Source organism: Agelaius tricolor, unplaced genomic scaffold (assembly GCF_023055355.1).
Source record: "Agelaius tricolor isolate 1412-34295 unplaced genomic scaffold, bAgeTri1.0.p SCAF_12, whole genome shotgun sequence".
NCBI classification, from domain to species: Eukaryota; Metazoa; Chordata; class Aves; order Passeriformes; family Icteridae; genus Agelaius; species Agelaius tricolor.
The window spans coordinates 3,687,042-3,707,709 of record NW_027269272.1 but is presented as its reverse complement, the minus strand read 5'-3'; the positions used below and the strand labels follow the sequence as shown (position 1 = coordinate 3,707,709).

Sequence of the window (20,668 nt, the reverse complement as noted above, 5' to 3'; positions counted from 1 at the left end):
TCTAATAAATCAACAGATGTTAAAGCGATTTCTGCCTTCTCTCTTACAGTGCACATCAACAGGAACGTGCTAAAGTGCTTTTTTGTACCGTTTAGCATCTGACATTTCAGCACATCTTGTGAGTGTGCATTAGGAGAATGGAATGTTACTATATTTGTACTTGCAGATTTGGAATGAGAAGAAAATCTGGAGAGATGCAATGTGCACATGGGATGTTTTCCAGAGGGGTTGAGGCTGAGAAAACCCAGCACAGTGAAGCTTGAGCTGTCTTGAGACTTCAGGCTGCAAATGCACAGAGTGAGAGTTTTGAAATGGAACTGAAAACAGGAGAAACTTGTAGCTGCTTCTCCAAACCCTGCTTGATTGTGGGATCCCAGATGCCATTGTAAAGTACTGAAACAGCATGTTTGATCTTTGCAGTTACTCTGAAATATCTTGTTCCTTCCTTGCCTCCTCAGCTGTGGGTGATGTCCCTCTGGCTGGTGCCTTCAGAAGGGCTATTTTTAGGAAAACCAGGAGGCTTTTACTGCTGACACCTGGCAGGGCTCTGAGACAGCCACTGCACATCAGCACAATCTCTCCCCATGCTGTTTCAGCAGTTTGCTCTTGGATCCCTCCTTGCCCATGCAGTGAGGTCCCTGGAGCCCCTCAAGCCTTCAGGCAGTGCAGGTGTGTGTCTGTGTGTCAGGGCCTGAGGGCACCAAGAGGCTCCAACCAGCCCAAACAGCCTCCCCTGGGTCCTCCAGCCACTTCTGTCCATGGCCCAGGAGCCTCTTTCTGCTCACTGGAGCCCTCAGTGCTGACCTGAGCTCCAGGACAGCTCCAGCCATGCTCAAGCTGTGCCCCAGACTGACACTGGGGCTGCCCTGTCACTGTGGGTCTGCCTGGGACACCTGGAGGGCACTGGCTGGAGCAGCCTCAACTGCATTTTGACATGGAAGGTGGGTCCTGGGAGATGGGCCCAATGATTAACTCACCCCAAGAGAAATTGAGCTCTGTCCAGAGGTGGAGACACCTCTACAAAAGGTGTAGAAGTGCCTTCCTTGTAGATTTGTGCCCTAAAAAGCAGAGACAAAATTGCAGAGGCAAAACTGGTGAAATCCTTCTTTCCCTTCTCTCCTGTATTTCTCCTCAATTGACTTGTTTGGATGCTACCTTTCCTTTCTAGGTTCATTTCTCTTCTCCTGCCCAGGCTCTGCTTTGTCTTTTTTAAGCTAACATCAGTGTTCAGGTGTCCTTTGCCTGCTCAGCCCCTGTGCTGTGCTGGCAGGGCTGTTTCCAGCCTTTGCAGTTAGCAGGGTTCCGAGGCTGAACTGCTTTTCTCCTTCCACAGGGCCCTTCCACTTTTGAATCGGTGAAGCTAAAACGAGCACCTTAAATAAGCCCACAGCTTCCAGGGGTTTTCCACTGCAATTCAGCCACTTCTCAGGCCAAGGTACAGGAGGATGTGTCCCCTCCTGAGGTCCAGTCCCATCCCAAGGCCCCTGTCCCTGAGACGCAAACTGGGACAATGCTGCCCAGGGCTGTAGCCAGTCCGGTCTCCCCAGGTGAGCGTTGGCTTTAAGGCAGCGGGAAGAACGGAGCCCCGCGTCCCCAGCGCGGTGTGACCGAGCCCGGCGCACTGTGTCCGAGCTGTCCTCGGCCCGGTGTGAGTGAACTGTCCCCGTACCGGTGTGTCCGAGCTGTCCCCACCGGTGTGACTGAACTGTCCCCACCCCGGTGTGTCCGAGCTGTCCCATCCTGGTGTGACTGAGCTGTCCCCATCCCGGTGTGCCCGAGCCCATCCCGATGTGTCCGAGCTGTCCCATCCCGGTGTGACTGAACTGTCCCATCCCGTGTGCCCGAGCCGGCAGTCCCGGCCGCCGCCGCCAGGTGTCGCCGCGGGGCAGGAGGGGGGTCCCTGCAGGCGGTGCCGGCGCTGGGCCGGGGCCGGGGCCGGGGCCGGGGCCGGGGCCGGGGCCGGGGCCGGGGCCGGGGCCGGGGCCGGGGCCGGGGCCGGAGAGGCCCGGGGGAGCCCCGAGGGGCCCGGGGGAGCCCCGAGGAGCTCGGAGATGCTCCGAGGAGCCCGGTCCAAGCGCACGGGCTGCACCGTGTGCCGGCCCGATGCCTCCGTGGCCGTCCCTCCCCGCCGCAGCCGGTGGAGCGGTGGCTTTGGCGGCACGGAAATCACAAACGGCGTGGTCGGGATTTGGGTCCCAGCAGATCTGCGTTTGTCAAGTGTCGGCTCTGCAGGGGCCCCGACTCTGCTGGAGCGGCTGAGTGACAAAAACACCGCGAATCCGAACACTCGGTGAGCTCGGCAAGGTGGGAGGAAACCTCAGCAATAATGTACAGGGGTGCGGTCAGTGGGCTCTGCAGGTGCGCGGTCACTGGGCATTGCCTGTGCACGCCCACTGTCACTGTCACCTGTGCACACCAACAGTCACCTGTGCACGCCCACTGTCACTGTCACTGTCACCTGTGCACGCCCACTGTCACTGTCACCTGTGCACACCCACTGTCACTGTCACCTGTGCACACCCACTGCAGGTGTGTGGTCACTGTGTTATTTATTACCTATGCACTCCCACTGTCACTGTGCACACCCACTGTCACTGTCACCTGTGCATGGCCACTGTCACCTGCGCACACCCACTGTCACTGTCACCTGTGCACGCCCACTGTCACTGTCACCTGTGCATGGCCACTGTTACCTGTGCACACCCAGTGTCACCTGTGCACTCCCACTGTCACCTGTGCACACCCACTGTCACTGTCACCATTACCTGTGCACACTCACTGCGGGTGTATGGTCACTGTGTTATTTATTACCTGTGCACACCCACTGTCACTGTCACCATTACCTGTGCACACCCACTGCAGGTGTGTGGTCACTGTGTTATTTATTACCTGTGCACTCCCACTGTCACCTGTGCACGCCCACTGTCACCTGTGCACACTCACTGTCACTGTTACCATTACCTGTGCACACTCACTGCAGGTGTGTGGTCACTGTGTCACCTGTGCACACTCACTGTGGGTGTATGGTCACTGTGTTATTTATTACCTGTGCACACCCACTGTCACTGTCACCATTACCTGTGCACACCCACTGCAGGTGTGTGGTCACTGTGTTATTTATTACCTGTGCACACCCACTGTCACTGTCACCATTACCTGTGCACACTCACTGCAGGTGTGTGGTCACTGTGTTATTTATTACCTGTGCACTCCCACTGCCAAGGCTGCAGGTCAAGTCCCGAGGGTGCTGTTGCCAGCTGCAGTGGAGCTGAACTTTCAGCTCCATCTCTTGTTGAGGAGAAATCAAGTGTTAGAGGGCAGCCCTGGAGAATTGCTGCCCCTGAGTGTATCATTCCCACGCTGACGTCCTTAGGGTTGCTGGCACATTCTCCACGGGGACTTAAAAAGGATCACTTACAAATACCCAATTGAATGTTCACTGCCCTTGCCCTGGGTGGAATCGGGCCAGCTAATAAATACATGTACAATCCTTTTTGGAGGAGTCTCAGCTCAACTGAAATCTTGTGGGAATGAGTTCCATAGGTTAATTATGTGCTGTGTAGAAAAGAATTTTATAATTTAGAATCTTGCCTTTCAAATTGCATTGAAGTCATGTTGTTCTTGTGTTTTTAAAAGAGGGTAACCAGTCAGCCCAGAGCTGCCAGCAGGACTTATACAATAGCTGTTAGTGCCCAAACGTGTGAAGCGCAAACAGGACTTGGGTTACTGCCTACTCTTGTTAATGTCCAGAAATTCTCTGGACTCACTTTAAATTTTGCTGTGAAAAGGTATTACTTTTCTTCAGATTTGTGTTTTCTACCCTTTCCATTTCCTTCTATAGCCCTGTGTTCAAACATCAGGACAGGAAAGAGCCAAGCTGCTATCTCCTGTATTGAATGCTTCTACCAAGTCTTCTTTGACTCACTAGTTCTTCTTCTGGGAAACCCCAGGTCTTTCAGCCATCATCTGAAATTCCCCAGGCCCTGTGTCATCAGGATGTTGAGAAGGTGAAGAAGGTGGCAGCTTCAGGGCTGGTGTTTCACTCTGAAGCAGGCAGGGCTGTAATCTCCCTCTCTTAGCACTGCTCACGATATTTTTCCACAAGCTAAGGAGTAGCTGTTATAATAACAACATAATTACAGCTGTACAGTGCTCACATACCTGAGGTTCCTACAAAGATTTTTTTGTTTCTCTCTCCTGTACCTCAAGCATCCAGGCTCCCTGCTGCCTTCATTGGCCACACTCATTCCCATGACAGCTCTCCAAAGCTGTTTGCAGTCATACCCAGGTAGACTTTGTACCAGCACCATTAGCTGTGAGCAGCAGTGTCTGACAACAGCAGTGCCTTAGTGCTTTACCGAAGTACAATTATCTCTTAAAATGCCCAGACTGGGCTGGCCTTTATTTTATCCCTGTAATTGAAATTTGGCTTCAAGTGTTTCTAACTACAGCCAGTAAATAGAGGCAAACCCCAATCCCTCAGCAGTACTTCATTCACCCATTGTCCAGCAATGTCTCCAGTGATTTATTTGATGAGTGTTGCTTGGCTGTGGAGGAGATGGAGTGAGCAGTGGGGTGACAGGAGCACTGATGAAAGGGCAGGTTCAACTAGGAAGCAGCTAAAAAATTTGCAGAGTGCATGGGAGAGGAGTGTGTGTTGGAGATTGGAACATACATTTCTCAAAGGACTAGAAGGGGATGGCAAAACATGTATTTTTAAATAAGCTAGCATCCAGATTTTGTTACCCTTATTTAGGGTTATCCCAACAGGCCAACTCTCAGATTTTATTGAAGTTTGCCCTTGTATTGCCTAGATTTTCTTCCTCTTTGGATTTTGTCCAGGCAAAGTAGGGAGCAGCTATCAGTGAGTTTCCAGTAGTGCTCTGAGTAGAGGGAATGGCCAGGACATATAAAAATAAGATAGCATTACTCATTTTAAGAAGTGGCAAAATCTGGCCTGTAGATATCACTGCTATTTTCCCACTTATCCAGAGTATTGGTCATGTGCCAGCAGAAAAAGCTGCCAACTAAAACGCTTTAAGAAAGGAAACACTGTTGGAAGCCTGGCAGTAAATGTTTTCCTTCCCCTGAAATATGTGCTGAACATATATAAAGAAGGAAGAATCAGGGGTGTCTAGTGAGGTTTAACATTCTGTAATCATATGGATGTATTTGTTAACATTTTCACACTTTCTTCTTTAATAGATGAATATTGTAACCAATGGGTTTAGTTAGAAACAGTACTTAAACACTGAAAATGAGAGTCAGTGCAATGCAGCTGGGTAAATCCATTAAAAAGGCAGTAATATAGAATTAAAATGCCAACACCATGAATTCTTTGTCGGTTTAAAATTCCTTTGCTGTTCTGCCACTTCCTTTGTTCCTCTACGCTGCTGTTTTTCCTTGTAGCTGAAAACATCAGATGACCACGAGGGCTGACTGTGCAGCGGTGCTGCCTCCCAGGACGTGTGGCTGCAGCCTCTAAGCCCAGTGTTCCAGCAGCCAGGATCCACGTGGCTGATTGTTTTGCAGACACAGTGGTGGCGTATTTCTGCATTTCTGAACTTGTTTTTCAGGCTCGGTGGCCGCCCAGCACCGTGGAGCTCAGTGCTGCTGAACGACAGAAATGAAGCATTTGTCAGGCAGCAGCAGTGCGTCAGGGCAACATGGAACTCGCAAGACTAAAGTTTACACGAGGCAACAACAAAATCTACTGTGCCATTCTGTGAGGCAACAAAGGTAATTTGTTATGCAACATAATGAGGACTTGTGTGTGATAGGCAGCAGTGGCTCTTGGTTACAGGGCACTGACATCAACAAGCACATGCAGAGCTCACATATAGGAGAATTGCTGTACATAGCACAGAATTCACAGGCTTGGTTGTTATTACAGGGGGGGTTTTCATCTTAAAATTTGCAGAATAAACAAACACGTTGAGACTGGTCCTGCAGTCTTTATGTTATGGGTAGGACCTTCCTCATTTCCTTTTGGGTTGGTCTGTGTCTCAGACTTGACCGTCAGCCTGGGGGCCACGAGGGCAGGGTCACAAGTGTCACCCATTTCATGTGGCTGTGACACATTTGGCAAGCCTGCCAGCCCACACAATGACAGGGGAAGGGCGAGGGCAGCGGAAGAAGTTAGACATGGTCACAATGCTGCTTGCTGCTGCCCAGAAGTCTGTGATGTGTGATCCCACATGCCCCAGCGCTGCTGTCCCCACATGCACTCCAGAAGGCAGTCATCCCTCCTGGTGGGAGCAGGGGTCCTGCACCTGCTCTGCACACTAACTGCAGTGTGCAGTCTGTGCACAGAGCTGGGAATGGAGCCCTGGCCTGGAGAGCAGCAGGGCTCATCTGCTTTGCCATGTCACCTCTCAAAGCAAATCTACCTGCTGCTGTGATGGGGCCTCTTGCTCATGATGACTTAGGCTGCTCTCTGCCTCCAGAGCTGCAGCTAGACCCAAAGATCCTGTTTGCTGACATTCCAGTACTGTCTCACAACTGCTTGTGTAACTCACTGTTGGGAATGTGTTCTCCTGGCCCACGCTGAATGTTTCCCTTGTCATCCAGCTGAGAGAGTCTGCAAGCAATCTCTTCCTGAGAGCTGCAAGGGAGAGAGTGGGCTCGAGCTTCACTGATGAATTAATGCAGGAGAAATAAGGAATCAAGACTGTGCCATATGGCCTGCAGAGCTGAAATTGTGTTGGTAACCTTTGTCCTGGAAGTCTGGGGCTGGTTCTGTTTCTTCACTGTACCTGTAACTGTACCTTGCTCATGACACTTTGCAATAGTCATAGTTAAACAAACAGTGTAGTTCCACATGTGCTGTGTTAATCTGGAGTAAATGCTTGCTTTTTACCTCAAAACCTGGTTGGCCAGACCACATCAGGGGAAGCTGCTCCTGCAGGAAAGTCAAAGACCCCCATTGCCTGGCATGCTGTGCCTGAAGCATCATTGCCAGTGGCAGGATGTTGTAGTTCTTCACTCCTGTGCCAGTGACTCAACAAGGGCCTGATGTTTGTTTAGTCCTGCTCAAACAGGAGCCCAGCTTCCTAGCACAGTTACAGCAGCAGTACAAATAAGGGTAAGCCACTGAATTAACACTACCTTGGTCAAGTTACTTCACCTCTCAGTGGCTTGGGGTGTACAGGATGATCAGCACTGTGAACTTGCTCTCTGGTGCTCCTGGGTTTAACCAAACACACTGAAACAGCTGAAGAAAAGCAGTGAAACAAGCACTGCTCTAGTGCTTTATGGTGTAATATTGGACATGACACTCAGGTCAAGGTATTCAAAGTAGGATGAGACTGAGAAAAATGTTGCTTTTGTTGCTGGAGAGGGACCTGTAGTGTGCTCGGTGCCTGCCATTCAGCAGTGGCCTCCTCACATTAAGAGGCAAATGGGTTTGTCTGGCCCTGTTCTCTAATGCCTTTTTTTTCACAGCCTCTTGAACAATAGGGATCTAGTCCTGACTGAAATATTTTAGAAGCCACTGTGACAGAAATACTTCATGATGATACTGGTTATTTTAATTTAAGACATGCTGATTTAATTACCAACCAAAGTAATTAAATTAAGTCTAACCAAATTAATATTGCATCATAAGAAGCACTAAGATTCCATACTGTGAGGATAAGAAGCAAACCAACCAACCCTTTCATGCAGAAGATGCTATCTGGCATTTGCATAGATATTGTGTATGTAATTAAAGCCATCCTTAACGTGTAATGCTCTTATTGCAGCCCTTGCTATTTTGTAGCAGTTGGTAGATCTTATAATGAACGAGTATAAAAATATCCCAGGGACTCTAGAAAGCATTGCAGTGACTTTGCAGACAACGATGCTCTTAAAGTAAACTCCACAAGCATCCTTGCTTTTTCCCAGGGAAACACCTTTTTAGCATCCACCAGGATGAATGCCATGGTGCCTCAAGGAAGCGCTGACCCGGCAGAGCGAGGGCCCGCAGGTGAGCCCCGGCTGGCGCTGTGTGCAGCCAGGGCAGAGAGTGCAGAGAGTGCAGAGAGCGCTCCGCAGAACCGCGGCTGGGCCGCGGGCCCCGGGCAGGGGAGCGGCAGCTCCGGACAGCCCCGGTGCGGGCCGTGAGGATGGGAGCCGGCCCCGGTGCCGGCAGTGAGGAGGGGATCCAGCCCCGGTGCCGGCCGAGGGGAGGGGAGCCAGCCCCGGTGCGGGCCGTGAGGATGGGAGCCGGCCCCGGTGCCGGCAGTGAGGAGGGGATCCAGCCCCGGTGCCGGCCGAGGGGAGGGGAGCCAGCCCCGGTGCGGGCCGTGAGGAGGGGAGCCAGCCCCGGTGCGGGCCGTGAGGATGGGAGCCGGCCCCGGTGCGAGCAGTGAGGAGGGGAGCCAGCCCCGATGCGGGCCGTGGGGAGGGGAGCCGGCCCCGGTGCGGGCCGAGGGGAGAGGAGCCGGCCCCGGTGCGGGCCGAGGGGAGAGGAGCCGGCCCCGGTGCGGGCCGTGAGGATGGGAGCCGGCCCCGGTGCGGGCAGTGAGGAGGGGAGCCAGCCCAGGTGCGCGGCCCCCGGCTGAGGGGAGAGGAGCCAGCCCCGGTGCGCGGCTCCTGTGGGGTTCGCGCTCGGCTGCACGGCGGAATTGTGCAGCGGCAGCGATCCCGTGGCAGACGTGCCCCGGGCTTGTCTTTCCGCCCGAGTGCACTATTTGCAAATGTCCTCTGCTCCCTCCTCTGCAGCGCTGCTTTCGGGAGCGTTCCAAGGTCAAGGCTGCTGGCAGCGAGCGCTGTGAGCGCGGTGGTGCCGCTCAGGGCCGAGCCCGTGGTATGGTACAGGGTGGTTAATTCCGTACACCTGTGCAGTACCGGGTACACGGCAATGTTCTCCCCACATTGCTGCTCCTGCCTAGCAGCAGCACGGTTCATGTGACTTTGGCTGAGCCCTGCTGCCTCTCCCCCAGCATCAGGCACAGCAAGGTGAGGAACAGCTCAGTAACGTTCAGCTGAATGAAGGATCACACATGGACTTGTGCTGTTGCATCAGCAGATTGCCAAAATGAGAATGAGTGCAACTATTCAAAAACAGAGTTAAGAGGGATTCTCACCTGTAAGCATTTGGACTGAGAACTGGTATGGTAGCAAATGGATGTGTGCAGTTGTGTGTTTTAGGCCTGTACTTGTGTTTTCAAGGTGCTGTGTAAGGGTCAAGTTCATCTGGGTTGGGATGGTGGAATTTGCCCTTTGGAACAAAGCCTGCTGCCTCATTTCTCCCTGTGTGGATGGGGTTATATTGCAAATGGTGTGTCTGTATTGCTTCAAAAGTCAGTGTTGTGCCAAACTGCACCTATAGAAAAGCCTTTTCAAAAGTCAGGAATTTTGACCATCACAGGATTAAGAGAAGCGAAAATTAATAGATATTCCTTTATCCTGCTTGCAGCAGATGCTGCAACAGGTGACTGTCAGAAACAGCATGGGTGTGGCTGTCAGGGACTGACAGGTGACCAAACAACTGTTGTTGACAAAATGGGTAGTTTTTATATTGCAATCTAAAGCCAGGTTCACAGTGGGTGTGTTTGAGGTATTTGTCAAGTGTTAGGGCTTGATAACTGCTGTGAGTAAGATGAAACTTTGATTAACCACTTGGAAAGTCATAACAGGTCGAGTATCTAATGAAAAATGAAAGAATGAAATTAGTGGGAACAGGAGAGTTCCCAGCAGGGCAAGGAGAGGCTCCCTGAGAGCAGGGGCAGCTCATGTGCTCTCTTCTCACAGCTGCTCGTGTCTTCTTCTCTCCTCCGAGACTGCGGCTTGGCTTTGCTTTCACTCTGTTTGTTGTCGGTACAGGCTGATTTGAATATTCCGAGTGAAAACAGTTACAGTCTCAGGATCTGCCCCCAGGAGAGTTTCAGCTGTGTTTTCAGAAGTGGTCATGCAAGCAGCTCTCTCCTGGTAGTTAGTTACCTCCTAGCCCAGCCTTTCTTATTTCTGAGCTACAGAGCACGAAATACTCAGAAATCTGCTGCATTCACACCACGCAGAGCTCACTCACTGGAAGAGAGCTTTCTTGTGAGGCTCTAGATCTTTAAAGTTATGTTAAGAAAAGAAAATGTCAACTGTAAAATACTCAATACACCCCTGGTTTTGGTCCATACAAAAAAAGTAAAGATTTTAAATTAATAATATATAATTAAATATAATTTTTGCCCTGATGGTTGCACAAAAATTTAGAAATTAGATTCAGCTGTAATGTAATAGTGTAGGCAGAAATTAACTGATAATTAATAAGGAAAAAATCATGCTTTAAAAGTTATTTTCATTATTTAAATGCTAAGTGTTGCCAATATGACTTTAATGACTAAATTCAAGATGGTGATACTGTTTTCTCCTCCAAATAATGTTATAGCAATATGTGAAATATCTTTAATACTGTTAGTTCATTAGAATTGGGCAAGCATAGACAAGCAGAAAATGCAGAACAGCATGAAACCAATTCCTTGTGGACTTCACAGGACCATCAGGACATTCTCACTGCTTATCAGAAAATATGTAAATAGCTCCTGGCTCCCTTGCTTGCTCAGATAGGGAGGCAAGATCTTTTCCATAAGCCTTCTTCCAGGAAACTCACCCTTCTCAAGGTGTGTGGTGAGAAATGATAGTAAAAAGAAAAAGCAAGAAGGATAAAAGGCAACACTAGATAAGGACAAGAATACAAAGGGATCCTGGGAAGCAGAGAGGGAGGGGCTGGGTAGTCAGGATCTGAAGAATGCTGAATACACTGATAAGGTGAGATGAAACCTTGGCCAGGAGTCTGTAAGTTAGGCTGGGCAGACAAGCTGTCTGCAGGCTGAAAAATCCAGCTATGCCAGTGGACATACCAACAGGATTCCTTCATGGCAAGGGCAAGAAAGTGAGCAAGTGGGATTTGGCTCTGCAGTAGCTTGGTACCTATTTGTACCCTTTCAGGTGATGCTGAGGTGCCACAGCTGCGTTCAGTGCATAGGGAACAGCCTTACTTGGACAGCATCATCTGTACAGGGGTGGCTGGAGGAGGGTGGAAAAACGAAAGTGTTGGCCATGCTCTGTGGGAGGAAATTGGAAATTTGGATTAAGGAACTATCTCAGGAACACTCAGTGAAGAATTAGAGCCAGCAGTGCCTTGCTGCTCGTTGTTCTCTGAAATTTGACACATGGGCTCCCTTGACATAGATGGTCATACCAGAATGTCCAAAGGAAGCAGAGTCCTTTCAAAGCAGGGTTTGACCTACACATGCCATAAAAGCTACTGATAAAGTGCTGGCAAAAGTCAGTCATGGAGAACTGTGCCTCCAAAGCTGTAAATTCTGATGCAGATATAAACTCAAAAGCACCCACAGCCACTGAGAATTACTGGTGCAAAACACTTCCCAAGGTCCTGACTGTTTTTCCTAGTTGTTCCTTCTCAGTGCTTGGGTTTTCATCACATCTGCCATTGATCCATACGGGTGTTAGGAGAGGTGCCTGGAGGATGCCTCAATTCAGATTATTGAACCACTACTTCTAGATACAGAACTACATACTGTACCTTCTGTGTTGAAAAAAAAAAACAGCTGAACATATCCCTTCTCCTTGAGGAAGCAGTTGTTAAGAAGTCACAAGTACATTGGGAAAAGAAGCCAACACTGTGTTTTGGCATGGGTAAGTTCACTCATCCCACATGTGCAGTGGGAAAGGAGCTGGCAGTGGTGGGAGGGCAGGGGCCATGCAGAGAGCACCACAAGTGGGCAAAGGAAGGGGGTGTCTTCGTGTGGTGTGGGTTTGTGCCAGGTAAAATTGGGGCTGAACTTTGACTTCCCAGTTCCTGTGACTCCAGATGGAAGCTGTGTGCACAGAGTGCCCCAAGCTCTCCTCCACAGGTGAGGGTGAGGTTGCAACATGCAACATGATGTAACTGGTGGGCACAGATGCTTGCCCAAGGGGAGGGAACCAGCACCCTGCAAGAAATGAAAAGGAACTGCTGCAACCTGGGCTTTGTTCTGTGTCACTGGGAGGGACAGCTCTACTCCTTCCACAGGACAGGGGCAGGGAAGAGATCTGGCACTGAGGATCCCCAAAGCACATTCATGTGCAAAGAGAGGAGCCTAGAAAAGGGAATTCCAGGGGGAGGGCACTTCAGGTTCCTTTGTTCTGTGACATTGGTTTTTCTGCCCTGCTCAGAACCTTATTTGTGGCTAGCACAGCTGTAGGAGAGGGTCTGGAGTTGCTACTGTTCATTGCAAGTTATTGCCCATACCATGCATTAAAAGAATGTCAGGCTTCAAATGTGTAATGTTGCCATGCTTTTAGCATATATTCCAACTTTGCAGGTTTGAAAATTCTTGTTAAACCTTTCTTGCAAGTACTAAAATTTACAAAAGATCATTAACTCAAGTTTCTTTGCTGCTGAACACTTGCTTGCTGCTTATGGCAGACAATAAAACAGGAATGCAATCAGCTTGCCCTGTAGGATGTTCCAGGTCTCCTACTAGGGCATTTTTTGGATTCAGGCTTTTCTTAGAGACCGCGCTTGCCTTTGGTTCAGCAGTGGAAGCCACTCCTCCTGTAGGGTCTGCTTGCTGTCCTCCTTTTAGCTTTTATATGCCCCATGTGTGCTGGCAGATGCCCTGGCTCTCCCCCCGGGTCCGAGCTGCAGAGCTCTGTGCTTCACCCCCTGACACATGGCCAGGTGTGATGACTGGGTTTGCACATCTGTCACCTCTGCACCTGAATTTACAGGTTTTGATTTGTCAGAATGTCATCTTCCAAGCAGTGGCCTGAACCTGGGGAAGGCTGGCACAAGGTGCTGCTGAAGTGAGGAGTAGAGTGAAGGCCTTTTTCAGCTGGAGGTCAGCCAGACATCTGTGTGGGCAGCTGGTTTCTGCTGTGGACTGGAGCTGGGCTGGGCAGGGCAGAGCATCCCCGGTGACGCAGGGTGTGCCTGTGGGATGCCCGTGTCAGCCTGCAGGGCTCCCACAGCAGTTTCTGTGGCAGGTGTGGTGTTTGTGAGGAAGGCAGGCCCCGTGGGTGGCTGGCTGGCTGGCTGCAGGCCATGCTGGGAGCTGCCTGAGGAGGAGGAGGAGGAGAAGGGTGGAAGGAAGCAGTGGCCTCGGCTGGCAGTGGCAGAGCCGGGCCCTGCATCCCCCACATCCCCCACGTTACCTGCTGCTTTCCCTCCGAGAAAACCGAGGCTGGCGTGAAAGAAACCAGCGGATTTACTGCAGTAATCACCTTTCCCCAGAGAAGGAGATAAAGGAACAGCTGGGTAACATTTGGCATGACTCAGTATTTCACTACCAAGTGCAAAGTCATGGCTGAAAAGATTATGCTTGTGAACTGAGGGGGCTGCCTGCTCCTCTGCCCGGGCCAAAAGCACAGCGTGGCTCCGGGGCACTGCCAGGCTGTGTGTGGCGGTGCCAGTGGTGGTGGCAGTGGCCGGTGGACAGCGGTGCCCCGGGAAATGCCCGTGCCCGGGGTGAGGAGGAGCTGTGCGGGCGGCAGCGGCAGAGGAGCGGGCCGTGCGAGCCGCCCTGCCCCGGGCCGGCCATGCCGAGCCCCGCGGGGTGGCTGAGGGCGGCTCGGGGCCGGGCCGGGCCGTGCCGAGCCCCGCGGGGTGGCTGAGGGCGGCTCGGGGCCGGGCCGCGGCACGGCGGGAGGAAGAGGCGGCGGCCCTGGGGCGGGGCGGGCCGTGCCGGCGGTGCCGGGGACACGCTGTCGGTGCGAGGCTGCGGGAGGCACGGCCCCGGTAGGAGCGCGGCTCGCGTTGTTGCTTTGCTGCTTTTGTGACCTCCCCCGACCCCTGGCCAGGAGCGGGAGCCACGGCAGAGCGCTCCCGGCCCTGCCCCGGGCCCGGCACCGCCCGCAGCCCCCGGCGCTCCTGCCCGCTGCCCGCTGCCGGGGCCGGACTCGGGCGCGTCCCCTCGCTGTCGCTGCTGGTGCTTCCCGTGCTGTGACAATCACCCCAGTCCCAGGTGAATCCCCACTCCCTAGGGTGCTTCTGGGGTCTCTTTTCGGGGTGAGGAGATGAGAAGAGGGGTTAGGATTGAGTGAGATCAGATGTTAGTGCATCAAAAAGAAACCAGGAAAAAAAAATAATTAAAAAAAAAAGCAGAAGAAAGAAGAAAAAACGAAATCAAACCCAGCAAGGAGATGTAACTACAGTGGCTAATTTACCAGAAAGCAAAGGGAACAGGGCCTCCCGCTGGGAAACTTTCAAACCTCAGCGAGGTCTGGCAGCTGCAGGGAGCGGGGAAGTGTGGCTGGCAGCGTGTCTGAGGCTCACACCTCCTGCCGCCAGCATGTGTCAGACCTGTTAAAGGCAAGAATTCACCAATTAAACAACATTTCATCTTTTGTCCTGAAATGTTTTCCATGTGTGCTGTCCTAAAGAGTAACCTCAAATTTTTTTAATGATGTAAAGCGTCGATGTTGTCTGTCTTCCTCAGCAAGGTGCTTTCCTTAGCTGTGATTCATCACCCTGTTTTTCTGTTCCAATTAAGCTGCTCACTTAGAGCACTGAGACAATCAGCGTCTCATCCTGTGAGCTGGGCTCAGCATTATCAGTGACTTTGTCCTTCGGGGTGGGTTCTTGGTAGACCGGAGGTGTTTTCAGTTTCAGGCTTTTGTATTTTACTGGCAATTGTGACACGAGGGAGGTCAGTGATCTGGTAAAGCTCGAGCAGACCGGGAGGGGTCTGATAAGAGTGGAGCCTTGATTGCAATGGCTTGTGTGCTCTTGGGTTGCTTCTCGGAGCCCTCACATCCCCTCAGAGAGCTCAGGCAGCTGCCGAGGCACCAGGATTTGCTCTTAGGGCTGTCCATTGCCCTCGGATCAGAGTCTATGTTAAAGGCTTACATGCAGAGTTCCTGTAAGAGTTTTTGTACATTAAACATGAGGGTCAGTGAGTTAATCTTTGACGTTGTCAGAGCATTCCCTGGGAGCCCAGTCCCTCTGGGCAATGAGTGTCCAGATACTGGAGCTGAGATGCTTGAGGAGGGGAAGAATCCCCTTGCCATCCCCAGGCATGGAAGGAGTCTGGCTGGCAGTGATGGGTATGGCTGCTGTTGCTGGAGCCCCCAGTGTCCTGCTCACTCCACTTTTATGAGTGGCACTTCAGGAGTGCCCAGAAATGGTGAGGAACAGACATGATCACCAAATACATTATTTTGCAGAAGAATTTAAAGCGAAACACATTGCTTTTGTCAAAGTTTGCAATAAACTTTCTAAAATTGTGAATACTTTTTGATTGACAGCTTTGACTCAGCTGCAGCCTGGCTTCCCTGGCCAGGCTGCATCTCCTCAGTGGTGTCATCACCTCCTCTCTGAATGATCTCACACCTTGTGGGAGGTGTGCTCTGGCAACTGAACCACAGCTCCGGTGAGGCACCACTTCAAAAACAAAGTTTTGTTGAAAACAAAAACATAGTAGGTCTTGGTGTTTTTAGAAATTAAATACTACACAGAGTGAGGGCCTTTAATGGGAAGGCCCTTTCCCCCCCCCCCAAGGACAAACACACAATTTTCAATAGAAAAACATCATGAAGAGAGTTTTTTGACTAGCCCTGAGCAGCATTTCCTAAGATCCAGTATTAATGGAGAGATGAGGAATGAAGGCAGTCAGTCTTGTCCATTTCTTGCCTCGACAGCATCCATGAGTGAAGCACTGACTGCTGCGTTATCCTGATGGGGCACTCCCTTCCCTAGGAGTGGGTGGATGTGTAAATCTTTCTGCTTTGCCCCAAAAGTCTGCATGCTGCAGGTGCATACTGCAGTCCTTGCACGCCTCAGTGCATTGGTGCTGGTTGCACACCAGTTGCCCAGTTCCTAGGCTAACAGAGCAGTGAGCAGCCAGGCTTATTTCTCACACTTCTGAGGCCTGTGTCAGAGTATTTTGGCTGTGGAAATTCTGCAGGGATGCTGTGTGCTGCACCAAGTGCTGTTTCCAAGGAAAAATGCCATGAGTGGGTTCTAAACTTGATAACCATGGGTGTCTTGTTCTATATAGCAGATTTTATTTCTTCCTTGTGTAGTGGTTGTCTAACTTGGCAATGAATTTTAGCCAAATATTTCTGGCTTGCCCTTCAGGAATCACATTAAAGTCTGTCAAACAGTGTGGCTGGGAACCTTCCTGTGCAGCATCTGGGTATGAGCAGTGCTGGAAACAGGATCCTGGCAGAAACGAACGAATCCTTGTCTCTGAACCATTGTGGTTTCTCTAATGAGATCAGTTTGCCACCTGCATCTCTCTGGGCTGTGACTATTTTAGAGATTTTGTAAGCGTATAAACAACCTTCCTCCCTTCCATCTTTTGCTTTATTCTCCATTTCCTTCTCTTCCTCTCCACCCTCTCTCACGGTGCTGTGTCCTCGCAGACGTTCCTTGTTGCTGCTTTGAGGTGAGCATTGTTCCACAGCTGTGAAAGAGCTTGCACGTGGGACAAAGAGCCCTGAGGATTTCACAGCAGCCCTGAGCAGCACAATCAGCCAGGCTTTGGCAGCACCCTGGTTCTCACCTCTGACTCCTGAGCGTTGCTGGTGGCTCAGCAGAGCTCAGCTGTGGAGCCCTGGGTGTAACATCAGATCTGCCTCTCCAGGTTGTGAGCACAGTGGACTTCATTGAGGAGCTGTGAACAGTGAGGCTGAAATTCCCTGCTGAGGCTGTGATCCAGGAACTCACAGGTAATGCTGAACTGGTAGATTTCTTATTAACTTTCCATGGAAGTTGCTCAGATATAAGGAGTTTATGTTGAAGGCCTAAATATTTGGGATTATACTTTGTATTTATTGTCAACAGTCAAAACAACATTGGCACTGAAACTTCTGTGGGAAGGTTGTGAGCTATTAATTATTTTCAGTCTACCTGGCATAACATGAAGGATTATTAACATAACCAGTCTTACAGGTGATGATAAATTCAACAAGCATTACTTCTACTTTTTTAAGAGGTTGGTTTTCATTCTCATTAATCTTTCACATAGATGTCTTATTCTAGCTGACACGAATTCCTTTTAGAGCTGACCTAAACCTTGTAATTTGCCAGGAAGTTAAGATATTTATTTAAAATCATTTCCTCTCTTAATTTAGCAACCAGGGTTTTCCTTTTATCTTGTAGAAAGCAAAACATCATGACATTATCTCACTTCTGCAGTTACCTAACGTTAAATTCTGTGTTTTACCAATCCATCTTAAGGGGAAGAACACGCCTGTTAAATCTTTGTCTTCTTCAATTAAGCACTTCACTAGTAGGCCAGGAGGAAAATAGTTTTCAGTTGTTCCTATACATTTACCTTCAATATTGAGTGTAGCAGCCTGGGGATGGCTGTGGGGCTGCTGGAGAGCACGTGCACATTTTGGAGCAGCTCCTGTGCAGGTTGCTCAGAGCTCTGAGTGGCACTGCCAGTGCACGTGGCAGCCCTGAATTGTGAGCCCCTGAGCTTCTGTGGCTCTGCCTGATGCTTGCTCTGGAGAATGTGTGTTCTTGCTGGAACATGGCATCCAGGCTGAAATGAAAGCCCAGCTGAGTGACCTTGCTCGTTTTTCTGCCTCCTCTGCATGTATTCAGGGCATTTCCAAGCATGGCCTGCTTTGCTGTGCAGTCCAAAACCATATGGACTCCAGCAGTGTCCTGTGGGCTCAATGGCCTGTCAAAATGGGGCAATGAAATACAAACTCCTGAGAAAGTAACCTGTTATATTGACTGAAATGCATGGGTGAGAAAAGTTAGCCTTGTAATAGTCTAAATAGAGAGAACTTGTGTGTGTGTAGGAAAAAGTGTCATGCTCTCCTAGTGTTATTTTTATTAATAGTAAGTATATTTATCTTTTCCCCCAGTGAGCAAGTGTTGAGTGTGTACTTGTAGTTCAAGTAAATTAATCTGGTTTTGCTTGTTACCCACTTGGTCTGGCACATCAGAGAGTGAGGGTCACTTCCTGTGGCTGTTGTACACTGAGAGCACTGCTCCTCTGGTGAAAACACACCTTGCAGTACCCCACCCTGACAGCTCTTTTATCACTGCCTTGCTGGACTTCCCCTAGTCTAAACAAAGCTTGGGTGCTACTGTTTGTCTTAGTTGGTTTTGTTTGAGACACAATGTTTTTTTAGTTTCTCTGAAATCTGTCTTGTGATACAGGTGGTTCTGTGGTGCTTGATGCCATCCAGTCACAGCATCACAGGATGGCCTGGGATGGAAGGGACCTCACAGAACCTTAGAGATCACCTAGTTCTGACTCCCCAGCCATGGGCAGGGACAAATTCCACTAAACCAGGTTGTTTGTAAATAAAAAATTAAAAAAAAAAACTGTCATGAAAAATACTGTTTATCCTAAGCTGAACTTAAGCACAGCCCTGGTGCTCAGAGCAGAGTGCAGGGAATACCCTACAAGCACCTGTGTTATCTTCACCTGTCTCCAAGTCTTTTGGCTTCAATTAGACAGACAGAAATGTGTAGCAATGTAAATAATTGCTTATATCCCTCTTTTCTACATGCCTCCACAATTATAATGCTGTAAGTATCAAAAAGAAATGGCTATTTATTGTCTTGACTTTTAAATCAAGTAACATTTCAATGGCAAAGAAATGTCTATGCTGGCATTCATCTTCTGTGATGTGGTCCAGTGAGTAAGAGTGTAAACTGTATTTAAACATAGCAATTACAGAGAACAAAGGGATGGCTGAGGGAAGCTGGACTTGTCCATGCACATTACAGGGCTCTTTCAGAAGGCAGCAGAGTGTCCTCTCGACTTTGGTTCCTGAAATACAGATTTGGATGAGTTTCCTTTGCCATAATGCTCAGCTCTCAGTGAGGGCTGCTTCCTCAGAAGGGCTCCAACCATCCTTAACGCTGCAGGGAATTTTCTTAGGAATGACCTAGTGACTTCCTAAATTCCCCTCTCAGTTTTTTCACTTGCATTCTTCTTTTCAGCTGCCTGTTTTACTTGCTCTGGTTTTGGTGGGTGAGCTGGGAGCACGGAAATCCCATTTTTCATTCCCCAGCTGCACAGCCAGTGTGTTACCAGCCAGTTCCACCTGTGCTGGCAGGGATTTCCTGTTTTAGAAGATGAATTAGGGTTGAGAAATTCTGAGTTCCTCTAAAAGAAACGATTTTCCTTTCCTGTATAGAAGGGAGATTGCAGTCTTCTGAGGCTGTTAACTTGTTTAGACCCACTGATGGAGCAATTGGTACCACTTAGAGATACTGGCTGGTTCCAGTTCTGTTCTGTGACATCAGTGTAAATCAAAGCAGCTGCTGTTGCTCTCTTTACCTCTTTCAGGGGTGGTTGTTCTTGCAGGAAGAGTTTTTTGTCCAGCCAGAAGTTTGTCTCTTGCTCTCTGTTCTCTCTGAGTCAAAAGGCACAATCTCTATTTTACTATATCTCCAGAAATGATTGCCATTGTTGACTTCAAAACCTTAATCCTGGAAGCAGAACTGGTTTCTAGCATACCTTCCCAGTTTGGATGGCCCTAAGGATTCATGTGCAAACACTTTTCACTTGTTTTCTGCCTTTTTTTTCCTCTTTTTTTTTTTTTTTCCTTTTTTCTTTCCCCCTGTCGAGGTGGTCAAATGGCCAGCACTTCTGCCTCACCCACTTAGCTTATCCTGGTCTAGTTCCAAAGCCAGAGGGTGAGGAAATGGCCTTTTTCCTTGGGAATTTTGCTTTGCCAGTTTTTTTTTTTTTTGTCACATACCACATTAAATTGCTTGTTTCTTACCTTGCTGTGAAGCGTATTTGAACATCCCTTGTTAAGGAGGGCTGGAGTCTGGCTTCATACTCACTTTGCTTCTCTGGGGGAGGCAAGATGGGACATTCACAGCTGGCAATTCCCAGATTTCCAGAGTGGCAGATCTTGGGGTGCTCTTCTCTGAGTGCAGCACAAGTGAGCGCAGAGTCACAGAGCCGGATGTGCAGAGAGGGGTGACAAGGGACAAGGAGGGACAAGGGGAGGAAGAGGAATAAAGGGGGACAGTGTGTCATCCAAAATGAATAGGAGAGCATGGGGAAACAGGAAGGAGTTCATGAGGGCCGTTGAGGTTTCTGATCTTGTTTCTAATTTAGGCACAAGCTATAAAAACCTATGTATTCATATATTTCTCATATGACTGGCTTTGAAGGCTAGTAAGATTCTCCATGAATAAAACTCTTTGTTCCTCTCTCTGACCTGTCACACTTAATCTTTTCAAACAGTTACAATTTAGCAGCAACTGTAAGAAGATATTTGAACTGGTCTCCTGATTCCAACAGAGCAGTCAGAGGTTAATGAGAGCTGGAGAAATAAACAATTTGGGCTCCTTGTGCCACGGATGCAGAACCTACTGGAGATGGCAGGGCAGCAGAACGAGGGGCTGGCCCAACACATTTTCAACAGAGCCCATCAAACCCAGATGTGGCACTGTTGCCTTGAGACTACTGTGGATTTGAGACAAAGAAAGAAAGCAATTCTTAATAAACACTTGGGAAATGCTATTCAAGAGATTTCATTTTTCTCCCCCTTCTGTTTTACGTCAAGGTGCAATTTTGGCCACAAACCAGACTTCTGTGGGTTTTTTCCACTGTGTACTTCATCTCATGCAGTTTTAAGGAATTAGACTAAAATATGTCAGCTTAGCTAGAGAACTTTTTTTTTTTAATTTGATGTAACAAAAATAATTTGATAATGATTTCAAAATTCTTGCTGACAAAAACTGGAAAAACAATTT

The 20,668-nt window shown here is 49.4% G+C and overlaps 1 protein-coding gene across 1 annotated transcript in view; it reads left to right on the top strand.

The window, feature by feature from the left end:
- Window positions 1-13,650: 13,650 nt before the first annotated feature.
- The window catches only part of PIK3CB (phosphatidylinositol-4,5-bisphosphate 3-kinase catalytic subunit beta), a 92,210-nt gene continuing 85,192 nt past the window's right edge, over window positions 13,651-20,668 (top strand). Inside the window, exons 1-2 of the mRNA XM_071437153.1 lie at window positions 13,651-13,720; window positions 16,569-16,653. The gene's annotated coding sequence lies outside the window, so the exon portion shown is untranslated. The remainder of the gene's footprint in view (window positions 13,721-16,568; window positions 16,654-20,668) is intronic.